The 9,618-nt window shown below is 38.4% G+C and overlaps 1 non-coding gene across 1 annotated transcript; it reads right to left on the reverse strand.

Annotated features, from left to right (window-relative positions):
* Positions 1–2,396: 2,396 nt before the first annotated feature.
* Positions 2,397–2,509, reverse strand: LOC112787353 (U5 spliceosomal RNA). The gene has a single exon (XR_003194771.1). It is a non-coding gene; the product is annotated as a U5 spliceosomal RNA (small nuclear RNA).
* Positions 2,510–9,618: the final 7,109 nt, after the last annotated feature.

The following is a 9,618-nucleotide window of genomic DNA, read 5'->3' on the forward strand; positions in this document are numbered from 1 at the left end:
TCTCTATGGGCATGTATGGAATGATTGGAGTTGAAATTATTTGACTTGGAAATCAAATCTATAGATATATATTATAACTAAATTGAAATTAAAATAATTTTGTATGCTAAAAATTTAAAAAGTTATTTTATCCTTATAAAAGAAGAGTTTGGACTTTGGAGAGGGGAAAGAAAAAGTAGTAGAGGTTCGGTCACTAGCGGTGATAACATCTTGAGGGACTGGAGGTTATTTTATCTGTTCAATTTTATGTTTATAATAATAGTTTTGGAAGCGGTTCGCATATGTCAATCTACGGGACGGAATATGATATTTCATTCATCTCTACTCATTGAGATTTAATATAAATAATGTGAATTGGTCAAGATTTTGGTAATTTGCTTTTAATGTACATGAAGACTAGGAGCCTATGATACACGGACACGACACAGAACACGTCGACACACGAATTTTAAAATCTTATATGACACAGGGACACGCGATATTAAAATCTTATATGACACGGGGACACGCATACATATAAAATATAAAATATTTTTTAGATAAATCGTAATGATATTTTGATATTTTATTGATATTAAAATATAAATTAAATTCTTTTATTATTTTTAATGTCTTATTTTAATTATATCAAGTATTTAAAATATTTTTTTGTTTTAATAAATAATAATATATGCTATATCTAAATTTATTTTAAGAATATAAGTTAAGAATAAGACTGGACACGCTGACACGTGATAATATTTAGGTGTGTCCAGGTGTGTTCGGAGAAGAATTTTTTATTAAGAGACGGTTAGACACAGCAGACATGCGTGTCGGACGAATGTCGATGAATGTCGTGTCCGAAATGTGTCCAACACGCAGACACGGCAACTCAACAAAGTATCCATGCTTCATAGCTAGGAGCTCATCGTAAGCTTCAGACCGGGTAAGTAGTTGGCGAGTATTTAAACCTATACATTGTCTCCTCTATCCATATGCCCCGAAAGCTTGGTTTGTAAAGGTGTGTTTCTTAACTTTTAGCGAAGCCATTTTTCATGTTCCGCGGAGCTGGAAATTTGTTAGCCCTTGATAGCTTTCTAATTTCTATGGATGCTTTCTTGAAAATAGGCCTAGACATATATTTTTTTTTTTCAAATAATTGAAGAAAATAATTTTCAACAATCAACGAATAAAATAAAAAAATATTAGGAAGTCATTAGAATTTATTTTTAGTTATCATTTAGTTATTAATTCAATTTTTTTAGTTTAATAATTTAACAATATATTTTATTTCATATTTTTAAATATTGATGGCTAACTGATAACTAAAAATAAGGGTAATTTATCAAAATATAATATTTGAGTTTTAATATTACCGAAATACAACTTTTACAATTTGGATACCAAAATGCAATTTTTTAGAAATTTATGCAAATCGCGGGAAGGGTCCCACGAATTCTAAATATATATATAAACCGTGGGTGAATTTCACGGTTTACGTTCAAAAGTTATTTGCATAGAAACCGTGGTAAGTGTTCCTCTGTTAGAAGGTAAAATGAGCATAAACAATCTTTTTTGTATAAGGCCTGAACATAGAAAAAATATCAGGCAAATTTTTTTTTTTTAAGTAGATTGTACACTCATAAATAAAATTAGAAAAAATCACAAAAAAATAAAGTTAGAAGTAAGTCAAATTGACTCATGAATAATTAGGTAAATTGAGTTGGAAAATTTATTATTACATGGGTTAAATTTAAACTTATTAAGCTTAGTTTATTTGCTAGTAAATTGGATTTATTTTCACACACTATATTGATAAATTGCTAAATTACATAAGTTATGTGTAAGTTAGTATTCTAAACATTTTGATATTTGAAAAAAAAATTATTTGCTTCTTCAATTATATTATTTATATACTAATATTAATTATTAAATTAATCATTCATATAAAAAAATATATTGAATATATTAGTTAATAGATGAATATGTAATTTTAACATTTTTTTCTCTTTTTTACCTTAGTTAAATTTTTGGTTGCTTTTTTATTATATATAATTTATAAAAATTATATTCATGCTATTTTATTATTACTCACTTTCAATTTTCATATTTACTAGGTAGAAAAAACTCATGTTATTTCAATGAATTTATGAAAAGCAATCAAATAATATATAAATTTTTTATTGGGTATTAAATTAGACTCATACAAAATAGTTAGATTATCACCTACTAATTCATGAGTTTGATGTTAGTTGTAGAATGAATATCACACTTTCATATTATTTATAGGTAATATTATTTATAGGTAATATATATACCAAGTCTATCATCTTACATTTTAATTTTACCTACTAATTAATAATCACACAGAATATATATTATTGTTCCAAAATTTAAAACTAGATTGCAGAGCCACTCCAACTAAGAAGAGCTCTTTCAAAAATTAGCGTATGCCACTAAATGCAGCGTGCACACGGTATTCTTTAGTAAAAGGCGAAAGAATAGTTCGCTCTGTGCACACTACGTGGCTGCGTGATTTGTAAAAGTAGCATGCTCTGTCTTTTATATTAACTGTTATGTCAGTACACTAGTTAATTACTCCGATGTGAGACTCCAAATGACAGATATGGACACTCATCACTATCACATTGGTTCCATTGGTTTGTTGTGACTTAATATGACTGCTTTATTTATCTTTTGCACATTGTAGAATCTGGAGTACTGAATTCAATTCAGGACTCAGAAAGAAAAATGGGGTATTCATCTGTAAAATTGTTGCTTGTGATAATTTAACATGTTTTGTAGTGAAATGGCATGAAAATAGTGTAACACCCTCTCAATCATTGCTTTCATGTGTCAATTCATCTCTACTCTTTTGATTTTATCACTAAAATAACTGCACTTTACACTTTACACTTTCTAGTTTCTTCTATCTCTCAAGTGATTAAAAGTTTCATCAAATTCAGTAGAAGAAACTAATCCAATTCATCACATAATCAGATTCCAAAAGAAATGGTTGATATATTTTTTGTCCAGATGATAGAATAGGCAAAAAAAAATGCTTGTCAAACTAAGTATTTTTCTATTCAAAAAAACTAAGCATATAATAGAAATGAGAATAACGATTTAGTGCTACTTTGTGTCAATGACAACTTCATTGAATCTGGAATTTATTTTAAATATTGTGTATTGGCAAAAACACATAAAGTCCCCTTTAAAGATTAGGCTGAAAACAAAATTGTCTTTCAACAATTATTAAATTTTGGCTATAACTCCTGGAAATGCATATCAGATGTTGATATCAAATTGGTTATATTATGCAACTATGAGCCTCACCAAGTACACAAATCTCTAACACTAGAACTAATATGCATATGGTTTTAAATTCGGACAAATTACTAAAAATAAAATATTTAAATATTAAAATTACCAAAATACAACTTTTATAATTTAGATACGAAAAATGCAATTTTTTATAAAATGATGTAAACCGCTAAAGGAGTTTCACGGTTTCTAAATATACAGAATCTGCTGGTGGGTTTCAACGGTTTACGTTGAGGAAGCATTTTGCCAGAAACCTACGATTTCTGTGAGAATGGAAAATAGGCATAAACCGTAGAAAGGGTTCCACGATTTTCATATGAACTAAAAACCAATAAGAAATAATAATATACATGAAAAAGTAGAACACTAAAAAAAATAATATAAAAAATAGGGCAATGTACTGGAATAAAATAAATGAGAGAAAGCTTATGTGTATGTCCTTTTTTATTGTTATTGTTATGTAATCCGTGGGAGGTAACCACGGTTTCCTATTTACATGTAAACCATGCCAGCTTACAACGGTTTACGAAGGAAAAGCTTTGAAAGTAAACCATGGTAGGTCACCATGGTTTAGGAAGGAAACAATTTGCTAGAAACCGTCGTTGGTAGCCACGGTTTATGAAGAAAGTTTGTGGGCATAAAACCTGGTTGGCTACCACGGTTTATGCATGAAGTATATAAATTAGAGATCCGCTGTAAGTCATCACGGATAGTTTGTGGCAAAGCAAATATTTTGGAAGCTTGGTGGTTGAGAGAAAATCTGGGGAGGCGTTGAGAGTTTTGAACCTTTTGGGTGGTGGAGCCATGAACGACGAAGCTCGCATGTACCGATTAAATGGCATTGCGCACGTGGCTGGATACATCGACCAAGAGGTTAGTTATACAACTTTATTATTACTATTATTGTTATTGTTATTGTTATTATTGTTATTATTATTATTATTATTGTTGTTGTTGTTGTGAGTTGTTAGTATTATTATTATTATTATTATTATTATTGGGAGTTGTTAGTATTATTATTATTGTAGTTGTTAGTGTTATTATTTCTGTTGGTATTGTTATTATTGTTATTGTTGTTATTATTATTCATATTAATTTTATTATTATCCTTCTTAGTAACTATTGTCGTGGATGTTATTATTATTGTTATTGGTTATTTATTTTTATCACTTTTATTAGAGAAAATAGAAAAGTAATGTGGTTGTATAATAATGTTTTTAAATTATATTTGCTGTTATTAGTATTGGTCGTAGGTTGAGGATTTTCTTATCCACATTTTGCAGCCTACTAGGGTTATTAACAGTGTCCGAAGACAATAGAATATACCTTTACATGACCAGATCATACCGTATCTGGAGACCGCGGGCTTGTATCACTTGGCTAGGCTGAATAGTCAGTGGTTCTGGGTTGATGAGCTTCTACTTAGCGCATTCGTTGAGAGGTGGCGTCCTGAGACACACACCTTTCACATGCCGTTTGGGGAGTACACCATCACTTTGCAAGATGTGGCATATCAGGTGGGTTTGCCCATCGATAGGGAGGCCGTTAGTGGGTGCCTGACTGACTTTGAGAATCTGATAGAGAACGGAAGACCCGCATGGGTGTGGTTTCGCGAGTTGTTTGGCAAGTTACTGCCGCATAATAAAATCAAGCAGATGACGGTGTGCTACACAAGGTTCCATGAGAGGTTTCGACTTCTCCCAGCAGATGCGAGTGAAGAGACCGTGCGCATATACGCGCGTGCCTATATTATGATGTTGTTGTCCTCTCAGCTGTTTGCGGACAAGAACGCAAACCGGGTTTACCTTCGGTGGTTGCCTTATTTGGCATCGATGGACGACTTGGGCCGATATAGCTGGGGCTCGGTTGTACTGGCCTGGTTGTATAGATGTCTTTGTCGTGCGACAAACAAAAACGTGGTTAACTTGGCCGGGCCACTACAGCTTCTACAGTCTTGGATTTTCTAGAGGTTTCCCATGCTCAGACCCAGTGGTTTTGATGTGTTCGGGTTTCCACTTGTATTCAGGTACGGTTTATTTTTTTCGGTCCATAACTTGTTCAATTTAATGTGTTGTCATCCCTTATGACATGCTTTATTGAAACTTGTAGGTGGGCAACATATCTACCGAGAAACGATGCAGTGGATCAAAGAGTGGTGTCTGCACGCCTTTCTTTGGATAGATTGCGTGACCGCGATGTGAGTCGTTTAGTTATTGCTCTTAGAAGTAGTCGTTCATGTTTACTATGATGGTCTAACGTAACATTACCTTCTCCGAGAGAGTTTGTGTGGGATCCTTATTCTTCTCCCGAGGTTGCTGTTGTTGTTCATCCAGAGATACTTGTGGACGAGCACCGTAGGCTATGGACGGAGGTCACTAGGCTGATATATTTTGCTGCGATTGAATGGAATCAGGTGGATAGGGTGGTTCCGCAGTTCGGCGGGTTCAGCATCTCCCTCAGTTGGCTCTGAACATAGATTGGCTCCATGCGAAGGATGGGAGGGGTGGAGATTGATGGTTCCCCAGATATTATCAGGAATGGCATTTGCATTGGGAGAACAGGGTTGATTCAGTCATACCGGTCGATCGAGTAGCTGATCCAGGTCAATCAGCTGAGTACTTGGACTGATGGTGCCGTGTGGCCCACAGATTCCTGTCTCCAGATGTTGCATTTCATGATCCTAGACCGATTGTGTTGACCGAGGAGGCTTGTCACAGAGGATCGTCGCAGGCACCTCCCAGGGTGCAGGTTCCCGACAGACCGGACAACAGGCGAGTGGACCGGCGTTGACGTATAGGCACACGTGCCACCGATCAAGAGTGACGATGGCTCGACGACCGTTTGGATGAGGACCTAGGTGGTGCTGATGATGGAGGTGTTGTGGATCATCGTGTTCCTCGACGTAGAGCCAGGCGACAAGGTGGGTGGGATGGTCGTGGACAGGCTCGAGGTAGGGGTTCATCTGCTGGGGATGATGGTGCTCACCAGGCTATTGGTGTGGATGTTGGGGGTTTGGACACAGGGATGGATCAGCCCACCTATGATGTAGGGGGTAGCTCTCAGATGTTCGGTGGTGTCGGACCACAGGGATTCGCTGACTTTACTACCGCGGCCGTCGGCATGGACATCTATGATCCTGTTAGTCAGTCAGAGTTCTTTAGGGATATCGCAGACATTCTGATTAGTTATGTGTTGTTTTTACATATGGTGGGAACTATGTTTCATTATGTTTTTAGCGGCATCTTTATGGTTTTATGTCTTAGACTGTTGTTATATGGTATTAAACATTTGTGTGTTATATATGTTTTAGGAACTATGGTTATGAACTCATTTGTCACAACTATTACGCTCATTCATAAGCATACCAACGTGTTTCACTTAAACATCTAAAATTAAAGTACTTAAAATGGCGAACTTAATACAATGAACAAACGAACGACATTCATTGATTCAAGACCTAACATTACTCAAATTAAGCATTCCTAGAACAACATAGACGACAACAACAAGACCATAAACATCATAACATCTAGCCATCCCCAGCAGTAGTATGTCTTCACTGGTCACAGTTCCTGCGCGTATGACCAAGCTGACGGCCGAGCGCACAGCGCTTCGGGTGGTTCTCAACAGACTGATCCATGCTCCCACGGATCCTGGTTGCCTTCGGACGTCCTTCCCTAGCATGCCTCATGTTAGGATCAGGAATGATTGTCGGTCCAGCATATGGGGGCCATAGGTCTTTTGGGATAGGCGGAAAAAAACCTTGCTTGTACACGTTGAACACCTCAGTCATACGATACACCTCGTGAACATATGACGCCCAATTCAGGCGCGAGTGTGAGCAACATGCAATGGCGTGACAACATGCATAATGGAGCGCCTGAAAGTGGCCACAATCGCATGTGTGATCCTTAAGGAAAACTCGATAGCTACCTAGCGAGAAGTTTCCGGTCGGTGTGGTCTCAGCCACCGTGTACTCCGATTGGTGCCTGTCGTATAATGTGACGGTGAAGCACATGGAGTCTCTTATGTTCTGATCAATAGCCTTCACCAACGCCTGACAAAATTCATGCCCAGATCCCAGTTGTGCCTCCGCCGTCTATCTGTGGACCACGAATAGCTCAGCAAGCCTCCCATAAGTTGACTTAACCAACGAAGTGACCGAGAGGTTGCAAGTTCCCTTTAACACGGAATTCACACATTCACTAATGTTGGTTGTCATGTGCTCAAACCGTCTACTGCTATCGTCATGTTGGATCCACTTGTCATACTCCATCCGGTTGGCCCAGTCACACATGGCCGGATTCTCAGTGCGCATGATGTCAAACCAGTAATAAAACTCTGCTTCAGTTTTTGTATAAGCAGCATTCACCAGCATCCTCCTTGCATCTTTACCTTTGAAGCTAAGGCTGAAATTCGCTGCCACTTGACGAATACAGTACGCTCGAAAAGCACGTGGAGGCAGCCAACCATTTTCGGGGGCCTCAAGTGCAGCCTTTATGCCATTATGCCTGTCAGATATAACAAGGATACCCTCCTGTGGCGTCACATGCGATCGTAGGTTGGACAAGAAGAAGGACCATGAATCTGCATTTTCTCCCTCCACAAGGGCGAAGGCTATCGGGAGGATGTTCGATTTCCCATCCTTCGCTATCCGTCAATACTCACGAGGGGCTTGCAATGTCGGAAGGCCTCGATGCAGGGTGAAAATGTCCAGAAAAGATGATGAAAGTACACCATTGACTCATTGATCTGATCCCTAAGTCGAACAGGAGATGTTTTCAACACAATGACTGTCCCGGCCATGGTCGACTGTACCCCTAGCATTCAACGTGGCAACTCAGCGTACGACTCTTCCTAGTCTCCATATATTTGTGCTACTGCCTTCTGTTTTACCATCCAAACCTTCCTGTAACTAGGCCTGAACCCGTAATCGGCTTCTGTTGCTTGTTGCAAGACCTTTACCGTAACTACAGCATCCGCCCTAACCAACGGAAAAATCCTCGCACAGATAATGTGGTAATCAAGCTGATGGTGATCACTGGAAATAGAGGTGGCCAAGCAAGTGTGCGGACCATTGTACCTCCTAACCTCCCAAGTACCCTTTCGTGCACGAAGCGATATGCGAATCAACCAACTACAACCCTTGCCGAACTCCTTGCATTTTCCATGATACTTCAAATGATCCGATTCCAAGACTCTGTACTCAACACCTCGATGGATGCTATAGTCCTTCACACTCAGAACAGCTTCATTTTTATTCTGGAATAATTGCCCAATCTAAAATTCTGTAGAAGAACCCCCAATTGTAGCACCTCCGTCCGCCTGTTGACCCAGAGCCTCCAAGTTTAGAGTGGAGAAGTGTGGAGGATACTGCTGTGTGCCAGAACTTGAAGGCCCATGCTGTTCATGTGGATTGGCACCTGTGTCATCATCACTGTCCCCAATGATATCTACAGGCTCCTAGTCAGAGTCATCGTTCCGCATTGCATTCTCTACTCGATCAGATTCTCCAAAGGCTTGAACATCATGTATCATGCCACCACCGGTATCCACCTCAAATGCCTACTGCCAGACCCCAGGATTCTCCAACGGTACAGAACCCACTACCTCCGTTCGATCTAAATCATCCGCGAAGGAAGGGGATGCGACCTGCGGAGCAGATGGTCTTGTCGCAGGCATCGAACTAGACGCACCGCCTGCGGCAGTCGAGCTATGAACTGGAGCTGATGTCCCCGAACTATTGACACCAACCTCCAACTTCGCATACAGCTCATGTATTCTGACCTCCGAAAAACTCCTAACACAATGAAACAGAACCTTAATATCTTCATCAGCCGCTAGTACAAACGTATCATACTTAACACCGGTCGAGACAACTGCGATGGGAATCTTGTAGAATAGCTACTTCACCCACTTGCTCCCAAATACCCCAAACTTCTGCAAGATGCTGTTCTTTACATCTGACAAAGTGCTTGATGAACTGATGAATACACTCAATGATTCTCTGTCAGCGAACTTCACACCATATTTTTTACTTCTTTTAATTTTTCCAGAGCAATGCACTAAGACAAGAAAACTCTCTTCCTCACTTGCCATTAAGTGATAATGATCTCTTCAGCAACTTTAATCTCGCTCATATATATATAGAATTCTTCTCCTCCTAAACCGTGGCTGCCTACAAGGATTTATGAGTTTAAAAAACCCTTCATAGACTATGGCTGGCTATAGGGTTTTTTGGTCATATTGTTTCCTTCCTAAACCGTGGTGACCTACCACGGTTTACCTTCAAAGCTTCTCCTTCATAAACCATTG

Source organism: Arachis hypogaea, chromosome 20 (genome assembly GCF_003086295.3).
Source record: "Arachis hypogaea cultivar Tifrunner chromosome 20, arahy.Tifrunner.gnm2.J5K5, whole genome shotgun sequence".
Lineage (NCBI taxonomy): Eukaryota > Viridiplantae > Streptophyta > Magnoliopsida > Fabales > Fabaceae > Arachis > Arachis hypogaea.